Source organism: Siphateles boraxobius, unplaced genomic scaffold (assembly GCF_051911475.1).
Source record: "Siphateles boraxobius isolate OS27281-9 unplaced genomic scaffold, OSU_SipBor_1 54, whole genome shotgun sequence".
In the NCBI taxonomy this organism is placed as follows: Eukaryota; Metazoa; Chordata; class Actinopteri; order Cypriniformes; family Leuciscidae; genus Siphateles; species Siphateles boraxobius.
In genome coordinates this window covers 4,435,469-4,462,107 of record NW_027509180.1, presented here as the reverse complement: position 1 = coordinate 4,462,107, position 26,639 = coordinate 4,435,469, and the positions used below count along the sequence as shown (strand labels likewise).

At 42.0% G+C, this 26,639-nt stretch overlaps 1 protein-coding gene and 1 pseudogene across 4 annotated transcripts in view; both read left to right on the top strand.

Annotated features, from left to right (window-relative positions):
- The window catches only part of LOC143714414 (uncharacterized), a 1,189,624-nt gene that overhangs the window by 174,902 nt on the left and 988,083 nt on the right, over nt 1–26,639 (top strand). The window lies entirely within an intron of this gene.
- LOC143714380 (uncharacterized) overlaps nt 1–26,639 on the top strand; it is a 42,935-nt pseudogene that overhangs the window by 8,782 nt on the left and 7,514 nt on the right.

Sequence of the window (26,639 nt, the reverse complement as noted above, 5' to 3'; positions counted from 1 at the left end):
TAATTTAGCCGTGCCGTACCAGACTCAAGTGGAAACACAACTGGAACCTTTTCCGAAGGTGGAAAAGCAGCTTTTGTTGCTCAGCACATAAAAATGAACTACTTACTGTGATCTCAGACTGTGTTTAAGCGGATTCTCCACTGTGTGGATCTTCATGTGTCGCTTCAGGTGAGTTTTAAAAGAGAAACTCTTCCCGCACTGATCACACGTGTGCGGCTTCTCTCTGCTGTGGATCCTCTCATGTCTTTTCAGAGATGATGACTGACTGAATCTCTTGTCACAGTGTGAACACTTGTAAGGTTTTTCTCCAGTGTGGATAATTTCATGTGATTTCATATGTGCTGACTGACTGAATCTCTTGTCGCAGTGTGAACACTTGTAAGGTTTTTCTCCAGTGTGAATTCTCTGGTGTTGTTTTAAACATTTCCCTGTAGCAAAAGTCTTCCCACACTCAAAGCACATGTACTCTCTCACACCAGCATGTCTTTTCTGATGTTTCTGTAAATATAGCAGCAGTGAAAAACTCTTTCCACACACAGAACATGAATGTGGCTTCTCCTTCGTATGAACTCTCAGGTGTGTCTTCAGGTGTGATGACCCAGGAAATGTTTTGCCACATTGATCACATGAGAACGGCTTCTCTCCGGTGTGGATCCTCATGTGAGCTTTAAGGTGTCCTAAACGACTGAAACTATTCCCACATTGTTTGCATGAGAACGGCTTCTCTCTGGTGTGGATCCTCATGTGAACATTAAGGTGTGCTAATTGACTGAAACTATTCCCACACTGATCACATGTGAACGGCTTCTCTCCGGTGTGAATTCTCATGTGACACTCAAGACTATGTTTGGTTGTGAAACTGTTTCCACACTGAGTGCAGGTGAAAGATTTCTTGTCTTGTCTTTTCTTTAAAAATGTATTTTTAGTCTTTGAGCGACTCAAAGGTTTTTTTCCAGGTTGGACATGATGTTCCTCCTCCACTTCACTCAGTTCTTCACTCTCCTCGCTCTCTTCCATCGGGTCTGACATGAAAGAAAAACTCATTTTCAAATTTTCGAAATAATCTAAATAATTGAAAGAGAGAAATATGGAGTCAATGGAGATAAAAATTATCCCAGATGTAACGGACAATTGCTATAAAATATTACAATAATTTACATATTTTTATAAATTAATTAAACGTCCCTGAAACTTTCCATGAATGAGGTACTCTGATCTTCCAGTTAATATTTTGTAAACATTATAGGCAAAAATCCCATGTTTTTGTAGTGAGAACTATTTGATCAATGACACAATTATATAACATGAAATGAACATTAAAATACAAAATACTGCCATATTTTGACACCAACTTTTAGATTGATATATACTTATGTTAAAAACTACTAAAACGTATTAATTATTAAGGGGCGTTCACACCAAACTTCTCCTTCTATTGACTTCACACGCATGTGTGACACAAAACAGAAGATCAAGTGAATTTCACTGTGCGAAAGAACACAAATGTTTGCAGTAAAGCGGAGTAGATTGTAAATTTGGACATTTTAGAATTATATAAATATCAAACTAATATAAATATCAGGTCAAACTCTGATAAAATCGTAACAAATTTGTAAACCATATATAAAATAAATGTAAAATAAAAAGGTTATAATATTAATTGAGTTTGACCTGATGTTCACAATCAATATGAAACCTCCCTTTACTGACTATTTGTATATGTGCAGCCATTTCATAGTTTAACTGTTTATCTAAATGTGATGAAGTGCTTGAATGTTTCTAACATGAATGTTCTTCAGCATCATGAATGAATGAAGAATAAACACCAACCTCTTTGTTCTTCAGGATCTTCAGTGTGTTTCATTCTGCAGGTTCTGGATCACTCGTGTTCTCACTGTCCTCTTTAATAAACTCAGTCTTTGCAGATTTCAGCTCTTCCTGATGCTTTCATTCTCGTCTTCACTTGTAGCTGATGGAAATATACAGCATTTATTTGAGAATTGCAGTGGGAGGAGCTTCACTGATGATGTGATTGCTGTGGGAGGAGCTTCACTGATGATGTATTCCAGCGTGGGAGGAGCTGATCTGCCTAAATCAAAAATATAAATTACTGAATTTGTTTTATAATAAATTACACTTCTAAGCATGTATGTCTGTCTATCAATTCATTGTACAGTAACTGATATTTTTTGTATTATTTGTATAGCTAATCCTAACATTATTCTGCTTCTTCATAAAAATACAGGTAACTAGAAATATAGAAAAGAAATAATTTAAATTCTTCCAAATATAAATAATGGTAAGAAAAACAGTTAAAATCACAAACAGAAATAAACATGCATATAGTAGCCAACAATTACCCTCTGTCTGCTGACACCAATGAAATGAGCTTTAAGTGTCAATTTACAGGAGATCTGAAGACATCAGCATAATAAATGAGGTGAAAACAGGAACTATTGTCATGAAATAAAGAGTGTTTTCAGCAGATCTGTTAATATTGATGATCCTCAGACTATCAACACTCATTCAACAAGACATTCAGGATCATCAGCAGATCATCGCACTTTATTCTGAATGTTTCATTCTGAGAAACAGATTATTTGAGTCAGGATATATGATAAAAGCCTGTAAAACAGCTGGGCTATATTGAAAGACAATACAATTATTTCTCACATATAATATGGATAAATCATCAGTAATAGAACAAAATAAATTTACACCTATCTTTATCAACCTCAATCTAAAACTTTACATAGCCTACTCTGGGGACATCAGAGACTTATTTTACATCTTAAGTGAAATATCTTTATGAAACTCTACAGGCAATTAACTACAACAACATCATATTTTAATCTAAATATAGTTCGACTTTATAATAAATATTAATTGCAATAATTTCATCAATAACATGTTACAGATTTGTAAACTGACAATGATTATAAAACTTTTAAAAATTAAGAAAATGTAACGTTGTATGTATAGATTTGAAATTTCCCGCGTTCATTACTCATACAGAAGCAATAAAGTGTTAGAATAGATATCGATTTTAATAAGTAAATGTATTCTGCCAAAGATAAATGTCGACAAAGATATAACAGTAAACATAAAATGGCAACAGCAACACTTGGGATCGATTCCCATCAATTTCCCTCACAGATCTCACACACACTCTCTCAGGTCTGAATGAACTCCACATATTCTCCTCATGCTCGCTGCTGCTGCACTAAATGTTTATTTCAGTAGGAAGACGTCAGAAAAGATACACAACCCAGATAGCACACGTACATCGCGGAGACATCTGTGAAATATCGTAGCATCTGTAAACATCGCATTCGAACGACCGTTTTTAATAGTTAATGAGCCGTCTTTCTTACCTCTATACAATGATTCTTCAACATTTGAAATTGCATGCTGCCAGATCAAGCAGATCAGCCGACGCGGCCGCAAGGGTCTATTTCAAGTGGCTTCCGCATTGTGCCGCTCGATGTGTAAACACGAAAATGTATACTTTCTTAATTTAATTAACTATCCTTAATTGTTGTATCCATTGTCAACGCAGTGCAGCAGCTAGCAGACCTAGAGCAGGCTGTCTAGCGTGCTCATAGGCTGCCCTGTGGGAACTGCAGCAGCCTATCACTGAACCCGACGTGACGTCACGCCCAATGAAGGCGCTCGCGCACAGCGTCAAAGCCCGCCAATATGGGTGTGGCTTAGCGTATATAAGCAGGGTTCGTAGGCTGAATTCTCTGATTTTCATCTCTTCAGCGAAGCTCTTCGCATCGCTGGATCTAGAGAAGCCGCCGCCGCTGTCGAAACAGCGACAAGCCAGCTAAGGACAGTGCCTGAGGAAGCCGGCTATCTTCGCCACCTTCAGCCTTCCGTGCCAGCTACGCTATCCGACGACGTATCCTTTTTACTACTCTACACTAAAAGAGCGCGAGACGTCTTTTTCAAGATGCCTCGCTCCACTTGTGGCTCGTGCAGGACCCCGCTCAGCGTCGGAGACCGCCACGTTATATGCACTCTCTGCCTGGGTCCGGAACACGCTGCTCTTACCCTCTCTACCGGAGGATGTGAGCACTGTGAAGAGCTTCCGATGTCGACCCTGCGGGCTCCACTCGAAGCTTGCAACGCTGAAGCTGTAGCTCCGCCCTTTGTGGGACCGCGCAGGAAGAAGCGCCGTTCCCAAAGACCCCCGGAGCCTGCGGCCGCTGCGACACGCTCCCCGGTGTCCCTCCCTCGAACCTCGCCTTCTCCGCCGCCCCTCACCGATGCGCAGCCGCCGGGTCTGATGATGAGGTAGAAGGACCCGCCGCTATTGACAGCTGTTCTATCCTGGCTTCTGATAGTGAGGAATGGTCAAGTTCTCAGCACTCCGCCGCCTCTTCGATCCAGGAATCCGTCAGGTCCCGCGCCGGAGTGGACGCTGAGTTGATGCGCCTCCTCTCGCAGGCCGTTGACCGCCTCGGGCTTGAGTGGTCGCCGCCTAAGGAGCCCGAGCCTTATATAGCGCAAAATTAGGCTTCGCTCAGGTGTGGCTCATCTGCAATTAAGAAAGGGGAGAGACACTGCACTCAAATGCACGTGTAGCAGCAAATACCAGAGCTGGGGGACGTAACACCCCCACCCCAAAATGGTAACTTGTCGCCATAAATTGAACAAGATAACACTTTTTTTTAACGCATAAATTTAGTTTTCAGCTCTTCTTTCGAGCCAACTTAGGCAAAAGAGTTTTATTTACAAATAGGCCGAAAAGGGCTGTTCTATAATATCACGATTGCAAATGTTACATTGAATTTAAAGTTTAATAAACAAGTAGCCTAGTTTATATGTAGTAACTTAAATTTTAGACGCAATATTGACTGGTTTTGTTCTATTTCACCGACGAAAATAGTTACAAAAGAAAAGCAACACTAAGCGCTGTGTTTTGTTACTGAATGATTCATTATTTTGAATGAATCGTTTTAATGAATGACTCGATTCATTTATTAAGACGGTCACTTGACGCCACCTTTTGATTTATTGTTTAAAGGTATCATTGATTTAATTTTTTATTTTATTATTTATTTAGAAAATAATCTTATACAATTTTTACAGCTGTAATATTGCAGTGTAAATTAATTTGATTGATAACAGCCCTTTTTATGAAAACTGAATTTGATCAAATGTAAGAATTTGACATAAAACATATATTTAGTTACGTTTAATAAATTGTCCTTTATAAAGGTAAATAACGCCCTGGTTACCCCCTACAACAAATTACTTTGTAAACATTTCACCTTTTTCACCACTTGTGAGTTTGCAGACCGTTTAACAGTTCAAAAAGTACAATAAATGTTAAAATTTCGATTTTTTTAAGAATTGTTGAAAGGTATCTTTTAATAAATGCAACAAATTCCCAAAGTCAACTGAAATAATTGTGTTACATAATAATGATTTCAATACTGACCAAAATAATCGTGATTATGATTTTTTCCATAATCGAGCAGCCCTAGCCCGCACAGCGCGGCGATCAGAACCTGGAGGCCATTCTGCCCCTAGCTGCGCACATAAAAGCATGGGAAACGATTCCAGGGGTATCAGAATGGGTGCTAAGCACAATAAAGCAGGGCTATGTATTACAGTTCGCTCGCCGTCCCCCACGCTTCCAAGCACGGACCGCGACGACAGTGAATGCGGAAGTAGCACATCTACTTCGCTCAGAAATAGCAAAACTGCTGTGCAAAAGGGCCATAGAACCGGTGCCGCCTTCTCTGAGCGAGTCAGGCTTTTACAGCCGTTATTTTCTCATGCCCAAGAAGGACAGGGGGTCTCAGACCCATACTAGATCTTAGACATTTGAACAAAGCTCTTATGAAAAGACCGTTCAAAATGCTTACAACCAGAAAACTCATCATGCACGTTCGCCCGGGAGACTGGTTTATATCTCTCGATCTGAAAGATGCCTATTTTCAGATTCAGATAATACCCCGTCACAGGCCATTCTTGAGATTTGCCTTCGACGGTCAGGTTTATCAGTACACCGTCCTGCCGTTCGGTCTGTCCTTAGTACCCCGCACATTCACGAATTGCATGGACGCGGCACTCGCCCCCTTGAGAAATCAGGGTATGCGAATTCTGAACTATCTGGACGATTGGCTGGTTCTAGCACAATCAGAGTCAGAGATACTGTCTCACAGAGCTGTGCTCCTCAGTCACCTGGAAAGCCTGGGTCTCAGGGTCAACTGTACCAAGATCTCATTAATGCCCAGTCAGTCAATTTCCTTTTTAGAAATAGAACTGGACTCAGTGGCAATGACGGCCCACTTTTCAATTCAGCGTGCGCTATGTTCAGCAACTGGCCGCATCTTTCCAGAAGGACAGCACCGCCCCTCTGAAAACATTCCAGAGGATGCTGGGTTACATGGCTTCAGCTGCTGAGGTACTTCAGCTGGGTTTGCTACGTATGCGCCCACTACAACGCTGGCTGGCCGCTCGTGTGTCTCACCGAGCTTGGGAGTCAGGCTGTGCCCGGATCAGAGTGACTCAGAGCTGTATCACAGCTCTGCAGCCCTGGTTAGCGGCCGACTGGTAAAAGCGGGGAGTGGTTATGGGAACGGTCTCATACCGGAAGGTCATCTCGACAGACGCGTCCAACACGGGTTGGGGCGCGCTCTTCGACGGCAGATCAGTCTTTGGCCTGTGGTCAGACCGGGAAAAACTCCTCCATATAAACTGTCTGGAAATGATAGCGGTCGAGAATGCGCTGCAGCGTTTCCTCCCGTTTATACAGGACCACCATGTTCTAGTCCGCTCGGACAACATGTCTGTAGTGTCCTATGTGAACCGCCAGGGTGTCTGAACGACGGCCCAGACAGACTGTCCAGGAACAATGTTCCCCCGGGGGATTGGTCCCTGCACCCTCAAACAGTCCAGTTGCTATGGCGCTGTAAGGCCGTCTAACTCGATCCAATGGCGGTATTCGAATTAGCGGTGAAGGTCTTTGCGTGTTACTGTCTTTTCTCGTGGCAAAGTATTTTTGGTTAAATGCAATACATTTTATCTTATGTATTAACTCGTTTCATCTGACTCCATAAAATGAAAAGGTTTTTCAATGATATCTGTGCATCATTAAATATACGTTAATGTTTGACTATTCCTTTTAACTCCAATGAAAATAAAGTCAAAGTCTGTTAGAATAATCAAATATAACAATTTATTATGTCAGGTAAATGTATTATTACAATTCCATAATCAATTGAAAGATAATCAATGCAAACCATCAAATGTTCTAGAACAAAGAGGAAAATCCTTTACCCGACACTGTAATGCTACGTGAGCTGAGAGTCGCGAGACCCTCAACCACACGGGCTAATCTGAATACAGAAAACAGCCCTGAGCTCTCGTTGCATTTTCCTTATATAGCCAGACCTTATTTGATATGTAAAACTTGAGTTTAGTGGAAATTTACTGTATTCCCCCACCATTACTGGGGGTAGAAGTTGACCATCTGCTAAGAATAGTGGAAATTAGCATTCATGAATTTACACCTTTGGGAGTGCCTGGAGACCACATTCCTTTGTGTGCCAGTTATTCCTAAACTCTTAAAAACCTTATTACCTTTTGTTTTTTACTTCTTTGGGAAAGAGACATTATGTTCCAGTCACCCTGAGACCTTTAAAATGATACTAAACAATCCTTAAAGCTAATCACATTCACATTAAAACCATATATATTCTTGTGTGAGTTTTTAGTGTTACTGACTGAGAGAGAGAGAAAATGTAGATAAGGTGCTCCGAGGAAGGGGGGTGCGGGGTGTGTGTGTGTGTGAGATGTTTAAATGTTAATGTGCAAGCAAGGTCCTTTGTCTTATAGACCTGTGGTGAGGTTGATTCCATCAACCAGTTGTTCCAGTCTTACAGATCCCTCCTTGACCCCGTGGGTCACATTCAGACACTTAAGGGGTCATAGTAAGACGTTTGTCGTAATCCTTGGTGTAACTCAAAAATTGTCTTTGCAATGTTAGCATCTGTAGAAGCTCAGAGGGCTTTGTTCACCTGCAGAACACCTGGCCTCACCAGGTGTATGTAGCTTGAGTCCAGCAGGTGGAAGAAGGCGTTCAGGCTTTCTTCCGGTGATCCAGTGATGTGAGCAAAGTTCATAGAGTCAATCTGGACGCTTTTGACTTGTTCAGTTGACGTGTCATTCCTTCATGGAGAAACTTCCGTTTCCCTGGCACCTTCCCCAGGGTGATAATCTGTCCCTTCTTGACCAATCCTGTCACCTCCAGCAGTGCGGTTGTCTGGGCAGACCTCAGTGGGTGAAGGGGCTCTCCTTGGCTTCACACTGTCTTGTGTGAGACATCTGAAAAGCATCTTAAATGTCCGCTTCACGATTGAACACATATGAACTTGAACCCGTGAAGAAATGCATAGAAACGCATAATGCAACAAAACAAAATCATGTCATGTTCAATGTAAAATACCATGTTCTTGTCAGCAAGTGCGAATGGTACATCTGTCTCATATGTTTCTCAAGGTCCTGAATGGTAAGGATGTCTCATATTAAATATCCAATTCTTAAATATATATATTTTTTGGTCTGAATTATATAAAGGAAATGCAGCAAGAGGTCAGTGTAATCAAAGCAATCAAATAGATTCTATGGATCAAGAAGTCATGTAATAACAACAATACTATTCAATAAATGCATATGTATATAATAATCAGTGTTTGTTCAGGAATCTGCCAATGCCAGCCACTTATGCAAATCTAAGAAGTGACTTGGAACATGCTTAAATGTATTCAAGAATGGAGATTGTTCATTCCTTGCAACAGGTGTGAGAGTGTGTGTTTGTGTTAGGGTGTGTGTGTGTCTGTGTGTGAGAGTGTGAGAGTTTGTGTGAGAGAAAGAGAGAGAGAGAGAGAGAGTGTGTGTGTGTGTGTGTGTGTGTGTATGTGTGTGTGTTGTTGGCTAAGTCACAGTCAATGACAGGGTTGAATTGTAAATTCTGTAATTGATTGAAGCGTTCACACAAAGCGATCTACTTAGTTCTGATGTTTCTGTTATTAGTGGTTTGTTGAGAAATCAGGGGCCCTCTGACTTTCCAACCACCCTAATAACAATCAGAAAGTTTAAACATTTTGAAATTTAATAGCAGGTCTGCCTCTGCTTTTTGATGCATTGCATTGATTTGTGACTGTAGCCATTAATATGTATATTCCAGTGTTTTCCCATGAGTTGGCAGAGTGTTGTGAATAGCGTATGCTATGTCATGGGATCAGCTTTCCCATCCTATGTGTGTGAAGCTATCCGGTTCTGTTAGTGTGAAGATGCACAATAGATCTTTAGTGAAGTGACACTTTTGGATTCTATGTCATCTTTATCTTCTCATGATGTGTAGTATTTAGTCTGGATAGACTTGATCTATTCCAGGTGATGATGCTGTGAGGGTGTAGTGATGGAGGTGTGTGTTCAGTGTTCATGTCTAGGAGATGGGTGGAATCTAATCTATGATAATTGTGTTGTAAATTTAGTTCCAGTTCTATACTGGGAGGCCATGCTTATATAGTGATGTGCTATTGTGAGATGTTAATGGCCTCTTGAAGTGTCTTTTCACCCATCTCCCGAAGGTTATGTTCTAACAATCGTGAGGTCCGGCCCGTACTGGCATCCGTCCTCCGAGGAATTGCAGAAGTAAACCTGACAGAAACAAATGCAGAGAGAACCACAGTTAATTCTGATGTTTTCAAACAGTTTCAAATTCAGACATGTGGAATTATTTTGCTTGCTCCATTATCATGTCCATTGCAATTTTAATTCCAGTTGTCACATGAAACCGAGTTTCATTGACCAGGTCTGAATTATTGCTGTTTTTTCGGTGCAGTGTGTGACACCTTAAAGCTGCTCTTGCAGTCGAGCCTTCACAGTCTGCTGTGTCACAGCATTAGAGATCCCAGTTTTCGGGTTTTACAAGTTGCTTTCATTACAGCCAGATCTGTGGGCATGAATTAGTTCATGGTGTCGTTCACACGTTTGGTTAGTGCAGGTCTCTAGTTACCTGCAAAAGGCTGTGGTCTGTCTGATGTTTAGTTCACACCCTACTTGTAAATTTGCTTACCTGTGCCACACTTCCGGGAGTGTTTTTCAAAGGCAAAAAATTAAAACACACCTCCGCCCTTTTGGCACTGGGTAGCAGGTTAACGAAATCGAACTGTAAGGATGAATGTTAATGTCATATTTTTCAAATTAATGCCCTGTTTGGCGATTACAATATAATGTATATTATAATTTAAGAATATAAATGAAATTATATTGTTTCTGGTCTCTGAAGAGTCTCTGCTCGTTCTTGTTTCAATACATTTAAGGGAAAAATGTGACAGATTCAATGAATTTAGATGATAAACTATTAAGCCATTTGCTATTGGGCTGCTACCCGACTAGCAAATGACGCTAATAGCTGAAGGCCTTGAGTGACCAAAGTTGTTAGCTCACTGAGGGATGCATTTGAGCTTTGGTTGCTTGCAGAGCGCTGGTTTGTGTCATCAGAGTGTGGTTTTCTGCGTTTTTTGAAATAGGGTGGAGGTCTGCCTCTGCCCAATGACCAGCACTTTTCCTCTGTATGGCCTGTTTTGTGACAGGAATTACAGAGTCTGCTCAGTTTTTCACTGTGTGGCTTTCTGAATTCTCCTGCAAATGGAGGATTTTCATGACATTCTAACACAGCTACCTCACCATGCATCTGTTTTCGTGACTCAATTCTTGTTGCCCAGCTAACAATACCTTCGAATGTATTTTTTGCTGGAGAAGCACCATACATGAGCGATTGCTGTACACGCGGTCCTGCATTTGTAAGTAGTAAATCAAGGAGAGTTACATTGTTGTGGTTGACACCTTCAATTCCAGAATACTCCTCAAACAGTTCAAACATATTTTCTGCATACGTCTCGAACGATTCTTCAGTACTCTGTTTCCGATTGAAAATCAATTCCCATCCAACAGGACTACAACCACGTAGATCGCGAAGACATTGTTTTAGTCTATTAAAGATTTCATCCTCAGGCTCATCTTGATACATTGACTGCACGATGTTCCCTGTCATCAAAGCCTGTGGTATCTTATAGTTCAGAACGTCTGGAATTGAGCTGATAACAATTTGCCAAATATCTTTTGGTTCAAGCTGAAATGCATGTTTTAGACTAACAATGCGTCTCCACCATGGTTCGAATGGCCCTTTCAAGGGGAATGGTCCGATCTCTGTTTTAAACAAGCTACATTCAGTTACCGTTAGAGGACGCCGAATGGTTGACTCTGTGCCATTTGGGTGCCGTATCACCTTAAAGGCTGAAACAGGCACTCTGTTCAAAACTTTATCACATGCTTCACCTGTCTGAAAAGATACAGGATTGTTAGAGCAGGCTGGGTCATTTAAGAAGTGCACATTTTTAGTCCCATCGCTGTTGAGCATTTTGGGAGACATGCACTTTTTAGCATTTAGTTTAGTCTTAAGATCTGCAATGGTGTATTTGTGATTTTTACACTTTTCAGTCAGGGCTAACTGCTCAGCTAGTAATTTATCTAGCTGTGTTTGGAGATCTTGAATCTTTGCCTCAGACATTTTTGCCTCTGCATTTTTAGAATGCACTTCTTCACATTTAATATCCATAAGCGAAGATAGAAATGTTGTTGACTTATCTAGCCGTTTATAACTCATGAAGTTTAAAGCCTCAATTATTTCACCATGTTTTGATTTCTTCTGCTTACTACCCACCGTTTTCCACCAAGTGGAAATTTCATTCTCAATAGCGTCCATGTTAAGACCTTTTTTATTGAGTTTATACAGTGTAGGCTCAACCTTTTCGGCCCATAATGTAAACAGGACAGGATCATTATACATGTTCCAATTTATATTTGGGGAAATTTCGTTCCCTGAAGCTTTGAATATGAAAACGTTTTTTGTTTCAGGATTAATGAGATGCGCGTTCACAGTTTCTGATTCTCATCTATGTTCCTTTGCGTGGTTTTATCGCAGCTATGGGAGTTTTCCACCAAGGATACAAAAATTCAGACTATATGAAGGCAAAGTCATTTTAACGTTTGATTATTCTATTTTCTCTTACTTTATATTTTTCGTTTATAGATCAGGAAACTATATCACTTTGCAGTCCTTCTTCTAAGGATGCACGACACAATCTCGCCAGTCTGACTTATCAAAACAGAGGTAATTGGCTAAATATCTGAGATGTGCCGTATTCACACGTACACAATAACAGACACTTGAATAGCCCCCTTGAACACCACCTCAGGAACTTAAATCTAATAGATCATTAAATTAGAACAGAGGTTATGGAACGCACCCGAATCCAGGTTGATCAAACAGCCTTTTGCTGATTCTGGACGGAAATAACTCGTTCCCCTCATTCAAGTACACTTGAATCTGATATTCAGTATTAGTCGTCACTAATGTCTGGCGCAAACTTGTGAAAATATACGAATCCTGTAATCTATTTTGAAAAATAATTTCAGAGCAATCCAGAATTAGTTCAAACATGATAATATTTCGTTCTCCGAATATGAAAAGTATTTCTGTCTCGGGACTTTCAAGAATTAATGAGATGTGCGTTTGTTGTTTATGACTTTCAAATTCATTGTGAATCACATTATAACCACATTCAGCATAGACACACATAGTTCTATGACACATAGACATATAGTTCAATTCAGTTCACACAGGATACATGGCCTAGAATACAACATCAACAGCCTTTACCTAAGTGTTCCAAATACACCCACAATAAAGCAATCCTGTGTTTAAAGAATAAACTTACAATTAGCCTATGTGCACATATAGTAGCACAAACAACTATAAAGTGTGTTCTATGAGTGCATTACAATGTGTGAAGCACAACTCCAAATTTGAAAATACAAATTATTGCATTATTGCCTTTTAATCCCATCTGTGTTAAAGTGGAAGCTTTCAAATGCAATATAAAGTTTGTAAAGATTAGTTTAGGTTTATTATAGAATATTATTCAATGTGGCCTAGGGCCCATGGTGGGCTGGTGGTCACACAAAGGGTTAAGCGTTTTTTGAATGCATGGATAATAGCATTTAGCTTAGCCTTGTTTTGGAAACAGCATGGGCAATAGCATTTAGCTTAGCCTTGTTTTGGAAACAGCATGGGCAATAACATTTAGCTTAGCCTTGTTTTGGAAACAGCATGGACAATAGCATTTAGCTTAGCCTTGAGATCCGATTTTAGCCTGTAAATCATATCATCCTGTTTTTCCAAATTTAGCTTTTTATAAACAATGCATCATCGGCCTGCCTTTTATTTATAAAATCATGTGTTTTCCGATCGTTTACAAACTTAGATTTTTCTTTCTGTTTGCTGATTCTCTTCACATGTTGCTGGTTTGTTTCAACAAAGCCAATACAACAATGGCGACAAACATGCGGCTGATTTGAAAACTTTTAGGGTTTGTTTTACAGCTCCTCATCAAGTAACGTTACACGAAAAACATTTGGAAGATGTTATTCCGATTTTAGGTTTCGTTTTTTTGTTTTTTGCTTAGGCAAACAAGGATATCTTTAAAATCTATTAACAAGGGGTTTCATTCTTCATCTGCGCCGCCACTATCACGTCCTCACGTTTGGACTAAACAAATGGCTTTCCGATCCGTAACAATGCAAACAACATTTTCTCAACACTTCTCAAAAGGGAAGAAAAAGTTGACTTACCACAGCGGCAGAAGAAAGAGAAGATGTTAAAACCTCGTGTTGATTTTAAAATCCCCATACTTTGCTGGAAAAGATGTTGCTCGCGAATTTCATTTGTTGCGACATCACGTCGAGGTCACCACTTTGTAAGGCCGTCTAACTCGATCCAATGGCGGTATTCGAATTAGCGGTGAAGGTCTTTGCGTGTTACTGTCTTTTCTCGTGGCAAAGTATTTTTGGTTAAATGCAATACATTTTATCTTATGTATTAACTCGTTTCATCTGACTCCATAAAATGGAGTTTTAGTGTTTAGTAAAAATTTTAGTGTTACTGACTGAGAGAGAGAGAAAATGTAGATAAGGTTCTCCGAGGAAGGGGGGTGCGGGGTGTGTGTGTGTGTGAGATGTTTAAATGTTAATGTGCAAGCAAGGTCCTTTGTCTTATAGACCTGTGGTGAGGTTGATTCCATCAACCAGTTGTTCCAGTCTTACAGCGCCTTTTTGGCAAAGCGGAAGTCGACCTATTTGCGTCACAGGACAACGCTCACTGCCCAAAGTTCTTTTCAAAGAACGAGGACGCGCTGGCCCACACCTGGGGTGGGGATGGCGCAGTGGATAAGACACATGCCTTTGGTGTGAGAGACCCGGGTTCGAATCCACTGTGAGACACCTATGTGTTCCTGAGCAAGACACTTGAGCAAGACCAGAGGCATGCGACCTCCGACATATATAGCAATTGTAAGTCGCTTTGGATAAAAGCGTCAGCTAAATGTAAAAGGTGAAAAAATGTAATGTAATTAGACCTGGCCCAGCCGCCCGCTATATGCATTCCCTCCAGTCTCTCTGTTACCACAGGTGATCAAGAGAATCAGGGAAACGCGCCAATACTGCTCCTCATAGTCACAGACAGCCCCGTGGCCAATTCCGGTGAGAGCAGATCTCCTCTCTTAAGCTCGCGGCTCGATCTGGCATCCCCATCCAGAGCGTTGGTCTCTGCACGTATGGTTGACCAACGGTTACCCGTTGCCCTTCCAGACGCAGTAATGAACACAATCACGCAGTCTAGAGCTCCTTCTACCAGAAGGCTCTACGTGTCTAAATGGTCTGTGTTCTCTAAATGGTGCGCTGACAAAAATCTGGACCCAGGGAAGTGTGGGGTTTCGCGGTTGCTTAGTTTCCTTCAAGGAAAAGGGAAGATCCCCTTCCACGCTCAAAGTCTATGTGGCAGCCATCGCAGCGTTTTCAGAATCGACACGCGGCCAGTCAATAGGCAGGAACGAGCTCATCATCCGCTTCCTCAGAGGAGCCAGGAGGATGAATCCCCCGCGCCCCCCTTCAGTTTCTATGTGGGATCTTTCTTTGGTCCTCGAGGCCCTGAAAGCATACCCCTTTGAACCTTTAGACTCTGCGGATCTAAAGTACTTATCACTTAAAACCGTTTTTCTGGTCGCTCTGTCGTCAGTCAAACGTGTGGGGGACTTACACGCGCTGTCTGTTAGCGCCGCATGTCTTCATTTGGCCCGAATTACTCAAAAGTCATCCTCAAACCTAGACATGGCTATGTTCCTAAAGAGATTGGTACACCGTTCAGAGCACAGGTCATTTCGCTATCGGCTCTGCCAGCATCCGATAGTGAGAGTGATGTTAATCTCCTCTGCCGGGTTAGGGCGCTGAGAGTTTACATTACGCGCTCCGCCCCTTTCAGGCGTTCTGAGCAGCTTTTTGTTTCGTTTGGTGGGCGCACCAAAGGTCTCGCCGCCTCGAAACAGAGTCTATCCAGATGGATAATAGACGCGATTGCAGCTGCTTATACAGCAAAAGATCTGCAATGCCCCTTGGGCGTCAGGGCTCATTCCACCAGAGGCGTGGCCTCTTCGTGGGCATGGTCCAGTGGAATTTCTATTCATGACATATGTGTGGCGGCGGGCTGGGCCTCCCCTTCCACCTTTGTCAGATTCTATAATCTTGAAGTTCCCACCCTGCAGGCGAAACTACTATCAGTCTAAGTGAGAGGTCAGTTTTGCTCAGGTACTATCGTGCGCAAACTACTCTCATATGGCTTAGTGCTTCTGGTTGAGCTGCACTGTATCAGGTTATGTGCTATATGCTTATACATTGACCGGCGTTGCCGCTCTGTATTCCCTGTGAGTGCCTATATACATGCGCTTATATATACATACCCTTATTCCCGCTGATCAGGGATCCCCGGACTTTTCTGGGACTCATAAGTGGGACACTTAACAATTTTTTTTGCTTTCAGAACAGAAAAAATATTAGCATAAATATAACACATGTATTTATTTAAGAAATGCTTTTAATAATTTGTTAAGGGCAACTTTATCCTCTTACTGGATACTAATCAGTAGGGCTGGGTAAAAATATCGATTCAACTTACCGGCCAGTGATGGCGCTGTGGGCAACACTCTAGTGAGAGCGTTCAGCGTTGTACAAGACGCGCTTTACCAAAACAGCAAGATGACGGATAGCAGCTGCACTCCGTTCAAGCCTGCACCACCAAACAGGGACGTCGTTAGGCCTATTTTAGGGGGGCTCAAGCTACCCCAAAATGTTCCTAAGCCCCCCTAAATGATAATAAGAACAAAAATAAGTCTCCGGGAGTCTCCCGCATATTGATAGCGGCTCCCTGATGTACGCAAATTAGTTCAAATCTCCCGAAATCTAGAGCTTGCGAGCTCCAAACCGCATAGCGCGCGCACAGCAGAGAGGGAGAGAGCGAGAGTCCTTGCGTGTGTGTGCAAATGTGAGCGTGTGTGCCTAACGAAGCGCATTTTGTGCTTCTGTTTACATTTCTTTTATAACTTGAATGTATAGGAAGAAAGAAATATACTTTCTACTACTTACAGTTACATGCACTTTAGAGGTGTTAATAAAGCACCTGTTTGTTACAGTTATGGTTTGTATTCAACACATGTGCAATATTGTACAGTTTGTTCTGCTAAAAAAGGCCCCGTTTACATGAAGGGAAAACGCAGATATTTCCCTGCGGTTGGGCCTCTCGTTTACACGAAAACCCCGTTTTTATCACAGAAAACGATTATTTCTAAAAACTCCGGCCAAAGTGGAGATTTCTGAAACCGCCGGTTATGTGTTGCCGTGTCAACTGGGAAAAACGGGGTTTTTGGTTCTCTCTTGTCGATTCTGAGGATTCTGATTGGCTTGTAATTGCTTTATCCTTCTCCCTACACTGCCGCCTATAGGTTTGGCATAGTTATGATGCCGCTCGCGGCGTATTTATGCTGGTGTGTGCACGATGTTATTATTGAAAACGGAGGGGTGGGAATATACAAAAATATACTCAGGTACTTAATTCCTTGTGTATTTACTTATTATTGAATCGATATTGAAGCTAATAAATCAATATCGAATCGAAATCGAATCGAATCAAAGCCTCAAGAATCGAAATCGAATCGAATTGTGAAATTCCTAACAATACCCAGCCCTACAAATCAGAATATATTAATAAAAATAATTTAAAAAACAACACATGAACACTTTTTGGAACCCATCATGCACAACAGCCTTTAAATTTGTTAGTTTGCTTGATCCCTCAGTAGAAAAAAAAAACATGCAAAAAATATAGCCAAATTGTACATTTGAGTTAAACCTCCTTACAAGTCAACTGGAAATCTACCTGCTGAATATAGGTGTGGTTCATAATTTCTTGTTGTATCTTGCAGAAAGCATAAATTAGACCCTTCTTAGAATGTAAAGTTCAGCATAACAAGCTTGAAATTTATTCCATGATCCACAGCTTTGTCAGGTGGACTTTTCTTAATTTCTTGTTTTTCTTGCATATGTCAAGTGGTTCTTTGACTATGCCATGCATGGAAATAGTTTAACACACACCAAGCCATGTTCATATTTTGTTCCAAAAAATGATGCTTACACACTCCCAATGAGCAAGGCAAAGGGCAATGGTAAAGAAAACCCTTTTGTAGATGTATAAGGAAGAAGCCTTATGTAGCCGTTGTTAGTAGTTGCCGTTGGCATAATGACGGGGCGGGTCTATTTCGCATGATTTAGTTGGACTATAAAAGCAGCGCGGCAGCGTCTTTGGGATGTGCGTCCCATCGTCACGAGTGACGTTATCCGTTTCTGGCGTGTCGCGGAAGTGTTTGTCTGGTAAAGCCTAGTTCACACTACATGATTTTAAGCCCGATTTAAGCCCGATTTGCAAATCGTTGAGCTCGTCGACAGGTCAGGGTGTTATCGCGTGACAATCGCGGGGGATTAGCGGGCGATGAACACTCGCCAATCTGTTGGCCAAAAACTAATCAAAGACGCTCGCAGACGCTTCGCAGACGCGTCGCCGAGCCTAGAAAAATATCTAGCATGCTAGATATCCAGAGCTGTCGCACGACTCAATCTCACTGTCATGAGCAACAGCCAATCAGAGCAAGTAAATAAATATGCGGTAAATATGTAGGGTAAATACGCGATTTTTGCCGTCAGCCAAACATAAACATGCAGCTACATCTCCGATATAAGCATGCCAACTCTCTCTGTAGCACAGACCTGCTGTTCGCGTATGCAGATCCACTCTTTCGCCCATACTCTCTTATTTTTTCTCTTTTGGCGTTTTTTCTCAGATCAAATCATCGCGCAAACAGTTTGCAGCACTAGTTTCTGTCTGACGTCCATATTCGCGTGTTGTGTTCTTCTTCGCTGTGTATTGGCGCACGTGCGGTTTCGCGTCAAGATATACATTAGACAGATAGATTTGTAGACAAGATGGAATCGTTGGATGACAGAGTTGTTGTCAACTCGTGTAGTGCGTTACCTCCTGTTGCGGATCAATCACGTTGTGTCGTGTGGTGTGAACAGCTCAACAACTTGAACACTCCTGATTTCTCAGAGAGCAAGTCATGTAGTGTGAACCGCACAGATCAGTCCGACGTTTTAAAATCATGTAGTGTGAACTAGGCTTAAGGAGCTGCAGTCGCGGCTGTACTTAAACGTGTTGATATTGAGTAAAGTTTTTATTTACTTATCTGGCTCCTTTCCCTATAGTGTGGACTGAGGACTCCGGTGACACAACCGGTAGGTTGTTTTTATTATTACTCGTGTTATTATGGGGTGGCTCAATTAATCTTTTCCTTATCTTTCTGTTATATGACAGAGTGCAAGACGTTGCAGTGGGCTTTCGGTTTGCTGCTCTCTTTCGCTAGTGCTGCTTTCTTTGTTGCTGTTCTCATTGTTGAGGTATGGGCGGATGAATCCTCGCATGGCGACGCTTGAAGCATGCTGAATCTCACTCAGCAGGGTGTTGCAGACCGTCAGATCGACTGCGCCTTGCCTGTGATCAGTGCAAGCGTGCTGTTGCGTGGCGTTTGCCGATATTACGTGTGAGTTCCGAAGCTGGACACTTTAAACGTCTGCTGGAGTGGCCGCCTGGTGTGTCGCAGATTCGGCAACGTAACTCGCTCTCTCTTCCTCCACAAATCCACGAAGCGGTTTGACCATTCACTAGCCAATGTCAAGATGGAAAGTTCTTTTGTGTTTTAATGTTTCCTTTTAATTGGTTTATTTCTTTATTTTGTTTCTTTATGATGTCTGTGAATGAGACCTGGTACAATTTAAATGGTTGATGATCCATTTTTGTGAATCTATTTTCTTTATTATTTGTGCTAGCCAAGTTTCTGTGAATCTGTTTATTTAACATTCTGAGTTTTGTTGGCTCGGCTTTGAATGTGTATTTTCTTTTTTTTTTGTATTTTCTTTTGTCAACACGTTTGTGTATTTATATATTTTTTTATTATTATTTTCTCATGGGTTATTTATTTTATTTTATTTTTTTGGTTAATTGCTTACCCAGTTATTTAAATCAGTCATTAAGTAATTTCTCTTTGACCCAGTTTATGAATTTATTCAGTTGTGAAATTATTATTATTATTTTTTTGTTAAGGTTTTGTGTATATTTAGGATTGCAGGTTCCTTTTGAGTACCAAGTTTTAGGAGAATACGTGTGTATGTTTAACTGGTACTTCCGCTCTCTCCAGGGGGTCGGGGACCCAGATCCGTGTGTGTGGACGAGCCTTCCTCTCTGTTTGGTGGCGGTCTCCTCTTCCGCGTGCGGTGGTTCACATTTAGGGTGCACGTGTGGTTGCCGTGGTTCCTTGAGGATAGGCGAGTGGTTCCCAGCCCTGGAGCAGGTGTAGCAGTGTGTGTGTGATATCCCTTTTTTTTACTTGACTATTGGTACATCCTGTTTAATGGTTGTTAATAAAATTATTTTTTTGTACTACGCCTCTGTTTCTGATCCTCACTCAGCCATAACCGAACTTGTGTGCTTTAAATTATCTTGAAAGACGATTCCCTGGTGATGTTGCCTCTGGGGTGGTGTAGTCGAGCATTTTAGAGGTGTAAATTGGTGTTTCAGTTTACACTCCCCCTGTCAAACCGTAGAGCTGCCACACAAACATGAAGTAAAAGTGAAGGAGAATGAGACAGATCTCTCTCTTTACTGCCTGAAGCACGGTATATCTCAGTTATCATTACCATGAATATTAATAAATGAAAACATAAAATATACCAGCATAAATAGTTGTATTCTCACTTAAAGCAAACACCACACTCTCCAGATTAAACTAGTTGTCTTTATCAGAGAGCTGTTCAAATCACTGACACACTCTTAATATGAAGATAATGCTTCATCATCAGATGTTTGAGTGACACTATGTCCAGTATCAGGAATAATACAGTATGATCTGTGTGTATCAATACACAACTCTGAGATCACAACGTGAATGTGTCCAAGAATAAACTGAGCATGTTCAAATGAACTCTTTCCAGAATAATTCCACTAAATGTGTTTAGAGAAAATACAAATTTCTTTACCTGTGAGAAGTGAAGAGAGAATGATCAGTCCCAGCAGACACAGATCACACTTATCAGACATTTCTGTTTCTATCAGTCTTTCTCTTCATTATATATAGTTACAGCTCCTCCTTTAAACATCATCAGCTCCTCCTCTTCATTATATATAGTTACAGATCTTCCTTTAAACATCATCAGCTCATCCCATGGTTGTGTAACTTCCTCTCATCTGACAGAGTGATGCTAGAGGTCAGAGGAGAATGGGCCGACTGATTCAAGCTGATAGAAGAGCAACATAGTTAACTGTCAGAGAAATGAATGATGAGTCGATTTGCAGTCTTAGGTTTCATCAGAATGTTCTGAAGTTTTTGCCTGTGCAGTTAACTCTATTGGAGTTAGACAACACGTGTCAGGACCTACTCATTGTCGTAATCATACTCTAGATCTAATATTATCACATGGAATCAATGTTGATGCTGTTGAAATTCTGCAGCAGAGCGACGACATCTCAGATCATTATCTAGTCTCATGTAAATTACATTTAGCCAAGGCTGCAAGGCCAACTCCGTGTTACAAGTATGTTAGACCTATCACTTCTGCCACTAAAGATTGCTTTATCAATAATCTTCCTAATCAGTTTCATCGTCTCAGCATCCCAGATAGCTTAGAAGAACTTGATATTGCAACAGAAACTTTTAACTCTCTCCTTTCCAGCACTTTAGACACAGTTGCTCCGTTGCGCTTAAAGAAGATTAAAGAAAATAGTCCAACGCCGTGGTACAACGAGCACACCCGGGCCCTTAAGAGAGCAGCCAGAAAAATGGAGCGCAACTGGAAGAAAACAAAACTAGAGGTATTTCGGATTTCATGGAAGGAGAGCTCGATTGCTTACAGAGAGGCTTTAAAAGCTGCTAGATCTGCTTATTTTTCAACCCTATTAAAATAAAATAAACATAATCCAAGGTATTTATTTGAACAAGTGGCTACACTAACGAAAAAGAAAGCTTCAAGCCCAGAAGTTTCCAAGAAACACAGCAGTAATGACTTAATGAACTTCTTCACTTATAAGATTGATAATATTAGGGACAAAATTATAACTATGCAACCGTCTACTACAGCATCACATCAGGGAGTGCATTATAGTCTCCCCGAGGTAAAATTTGATTCATTTGTTGCCATAGGAGAGGAAGAATTTTGCAAACTCGTTAATTCATCTAAATCGACAACATGTATGTTAGACCCTATACCGACTAAACTACTGAGAGAGATGCTTCCAGAAGTCATAGATCCTCTTCTTAACATAATTAATTCGTCTTTGTCTCTAGGATACGTACCAAAAACCTTTAAGCTGGCTATGATTAAACCGCTTGTTAAATTACAGTCAATTACAGGCCGATCTCAAATCTACCTTTTCTGTCAAAGATATTAGAAAAAGCAGTATCCTCACAACTGTGTTCCTTTCTTGAAGGAAATGATATCTTCGAGGATTTCCAGGCAGGATTTAGACCGTACCACAGCACTGAGACAGCTCTCATTAGAGTCACAAATGATTTGCTCTTATCATCCGATCGTGGTTGTATCTCTCTATTAGTGTTACTTGATCTTAGTGCTGCATTTGACACCATTGACCACAACATTCTCTTAAATAGACTAGAAAACTATGTTGGCATTAGTGGAATTGCATTAGCATGGTTTAAATCATATTTATCTGACCGCTATCAGTTTGTAGCAGTAAATGAAGAGATGTCTTATCGATCACATGTTCAGTATGGCGTACCACAAGGCTCAGTACTAGGACCACTGCTGTTCACTCTGTACATGCTACCTTTTGGAGATATCATTAGGAAACATGGAATTAGCTTTCACTGTTATGCTGATGATACTCAGCTCTATATTTCTTCCAAACCTAACGAAACTCACCAATTCACAAAATTATCGGAATGCATAGTTGATATCAAAAATTGGGTGACTAGTAATTTCCTACTACTAAATTCGGAAAAAACAGAGATTCTAATTATTGGACAAAAAACTTCCACACGTAATAACCTAGAATACCGTCTAACACTTGATGGCTGCTCTGTTAAGTCTTCGTCGTCAGTTAGGAACCTGGGTGTGCTCTTTGATACCAATCTCTCATTTGAAAGTCACGTGTCTAGTGTCTGTAAAACCGCATTTTTCCATCTCAAAAATATATCTAAATTACGTCATATGCTCTCATTGACAAATGCGGAACAACTAGTTCATGCGTTCATGACATCAAGGCTAGATTATTGTAATGCTCTACTGGGTGGTTGCCCTGCACGCTTAATAAACAAACTACAGCTAGTTCAAAACGCAGCCGCTAGACTAGAGTTCTTACCAGAACCAGGAAGTACGACCATATTAGCCCGGTTCTGTCAACACTGCATTGGCCCCCTATTAAACATCGTATAAATTTTAAAATATTGCTGATTACTTACAAAGCACTAAATGGTTTAGCTCCCCAGTACTTGAGCGAGCTCTTAACGCATTATAGTCCTTCACGTCTATTGCGATCTCAAAACTCCGGCCAGTTGATAATACCTAGAATATATAACTCGACTGCTGGCAGTAGATCCTTTTCCTATTTAGCACAAAAACTTTGGAACAATCTTCCTAACATTGTCCGGGAAGCAGACACAGTCTGTCAGTTCAAAGCTAGACTAAAAACACATCTCTTTGACCAAGCATTCACATAACACTCTATAGACTTCTATAATTCAATATTAGGCTGCTTAGATTAGGTCAGCCAGAACTGGGAACACTTCCCTTAAATCCTGATGTACTCGTTACATCATAAGAAGAATGGCATCTACGCTAATTTTAGTGTCTTTGTTTATCCCGAGGTTTTCCCGCAGCCTGCTGGATCCAGGCCGTTTCAAAATCTGACGAAGGACTTTCGCCTGGACCCGATGACAATGTAGTGCTGAAGTGCCAACTAGCCTCTCCCTATGGAGGATCCCTATACCACTCTACAGATAAAGCGTTGTGGATTTTTCTGTTCGCATACCTACCCAAAGTGATAAGATAAAATAAAATTCTGCATCAAAATTTATAGACAAGACAAGTAGTTTGTTTAGGCATGGTTTGTAAGGAATTACAAACCTGCGCACATATATTCAAACGCACATAACTATAGAATCAATTCTTAATGCGCATGTGAACGCCATCAGCGTCTATCACAGGTTCACGTTTAAAGTCTGTTTAGAGAGAACGGTGTTGTCTTAGCGGCCCCTAATTTAATAACAAACTATCATTTAGACGGAAATTAATCAATTAAAACTAACTTTAGCTGGAAAAAACATTTTTCAAGAGCCACTATAAAACCAAACCAATCTCTGTTACCTTAAATTATATGTTTATCTCTGTAAAGCTGCTTTGAAACAATGTACATTGTTAAAAGCGCTATATAAATGAGGATTACTTGACTTGACTTGACTACACATCTATCACAGCAAGTACCGGTGCCAGACAGCGATAAGCCATTCTTTTGTCTCTATACAATAAGAGACATTTGCTTAAGCTACGAGAACATCATCGTCTCATACATGTTACTGCCGCAGTTACAAGCGACCTTTAAGCTTTCTTTTACCATGTAGCCTATGTGTCTAATTGTGACGGAATAAAAATTAGGCTACTCTCGATTACAGACCATTACTGTTTGTTTTGTTTGTTTGTTTTCTATTAATGCATTTAAAATAATTAATTAATGCATTTAAAATAATTGTTGCAAGTTTGAGGCATGTCTGGCAAGCAAACTCTATCTGTACCAATATCCATCCATACTGAACCTTATGACCACCGAATGGTTCACAATTCCTTGAAGATAGTGCAAACATGGTTGGCAAGGATAATGTTTTCTTCCGTAAAGATTTGGTAAAAACAGATTGACAACTTTGTGTCAACAAAAACATGCGATCATTAAAATAGTTGGCAACAAGTAATTGCATAGTGCTATAAACCTATAAGCAAATCTATAACAGGATATTATCATATTATAGTAAACAACTAAGAATATTTTCTTGTGGACTTCAGAGAACATAGGTGTCACATGTCTGTCCTGTCTTGTTATGCACATGGTTGTTTTGTTATTTTGAGCCATGTGCTCTTGTCATTGTTTAATCCCTCCCCCTTGTTATCTGATTATTGGTTTATTTGTCCCCCCTGTTATCCTCGTTACCCGCCTTATTTGCCTTCCTATTTAGTCTTCCTGTGTTTGCTGTCCTGTGCTCGTTCGTTGTATTTGTTACGTGTATTCGTTGTGTTGTGTTGAGTTCTGTTCCTGCCCTGCCCTGCCTTGTTTGTTCTGGATTTAGTTTGTACGTTGTAGTTTTCTTTTGTTTATTTTATGTTTTTGTCTTTATTAAATACTTCTACTCTGCACTTGAATCCACGGATTTATTCCACATCACGCACCGTGACAGAACGAACGAGCACATGTGGATTCAGCGGAGCGAACTCTCTCCTGAGGAGAGAGAGAATGGGATTTCTTTGTTTAAGTACCTCTCCATGTGCGCTCAAAGGAATGAGGAGAGGAGGGCAGCAGAGTCTTCCTCACGGGTCTCATCAGGAATGAAGTCATCATCTCTGGATCCGTCAAGCGGGGGGACTTCATCGATGGTTTTAGCCAGCCTCGAGTCTGCACACATCCATCAGAAAAGACGGAGGAGGAGAAAGAGACCTGCACCTGCTCAGTCAGAGACTGTTCACGTTCCGGCTGCCCAGTCGGAGATTGTTCACGTCACATCTGCCCAACGAGAGACTCCCCGTCCCGTCTGCCCACGTCCCGTCTGCCCAGCGAGAGACTGTTCACGTCCCGTCTGCCCAGCGAGAGACTGTTCACGTCCCGTCTGCCCAGCGAGAGACTGTTCACGTCCCGTCTGCCCAGCGAGAGACTGTTCACGTCCCGTCTGCCCAGCGAGAGACTGTTCACGTCCCGTCTGCCCGGCGAGAGACTGTTCACGTCCCGTCTGCCCAGCGAGAGACTGTTCACGTCCCGTCTGCCCGGCGAGAGACTGTTCACGTCCCGTCTGCCCGGCGAGAGACTGTTCACGTCCCGTCTGCCCGGCGAGAGACTGTTCACGTCCCGTCTGCCCGGCGAGAGACTGTTCACGTCCCGTCTGCCCGGCGAGAGACTGTTCACGTCCCGTCTGCCCGGCGAGAGACTGTTCACGTCCCGTCTGCCCGGCGAGAGACTGTTCACATCCCGTCTGCCCGGCGAGAGACTGTTCACGTCCCGTCTGCCCGGCGAGAGACTGTTCACGTCCCGTCTGCCCGGCGAGAGACTGTTCACGTCCCGTCTGCCCGGCGAGAGACTGTTCACGTCCCGTCTGCCCGGCGAGAGACTGTTCACGTCACGTCTGCCCGGCGAGAGACTGTTCACGTCACGTCTGCCCAGCGAGAGACTGTTCACGTCACGTCTGCCCAGCGAGAGACTGTTCACTTCACGTCTGCCCAGCGAGAGACTTTTCAAGTCACGTCTTTCAAGTCATGTCTGGCCGCCAAGGCAGTTACGGACTATCTGGCTCGGATCCTGGACATGCCCCTGTCTGCTGTTCCAGAGCCGGAGGCAGAGCCAGTGCCCGTTCCAGAGCCGGAGGCAGAGCCAGTGCGTGAGCCGGAGGCAGAGCCAGTGCCCGTTCCAGAGCCGGAGGCAGAGCCAGTGCCTGTTCCAGAGCTGGAGCCACTGCCTGTTCCAGAGCCAGTGCCTGTTCCAGCGCCAGAGCCAGTGTTTGTTTCTGTGTTTGTGTCTGTTCTTGTGGCTGTTACAGTTTTGGTGTCTGTTCCTGAGCCGGTGTCTATTCCAGAGCCGGAGGCAGAGCCGGTGTCTGTTCCAGAGCCGGAGGCAGAGCCGGTGTCTGTTCCAGAGCCGGAGGCAGAGCCAGTGTCTGTTCCAGAGCCGGAGGCAGAGCCAGTGCCTGTACCAAAGCCAGTGCCTGTTCCAGTGCATGAGCCGGTGTCTGTTCATGAGCCGGTGTCTGTTGCTGTTCCTGTGCCATGGTCGCCCTCGCCCTGGTCTTCACCGCCCTGGCCGGCCGAGGGGTCTTCACCGCCCTGGCCGCCCAAGATGTCTTCACCGCCCTGGC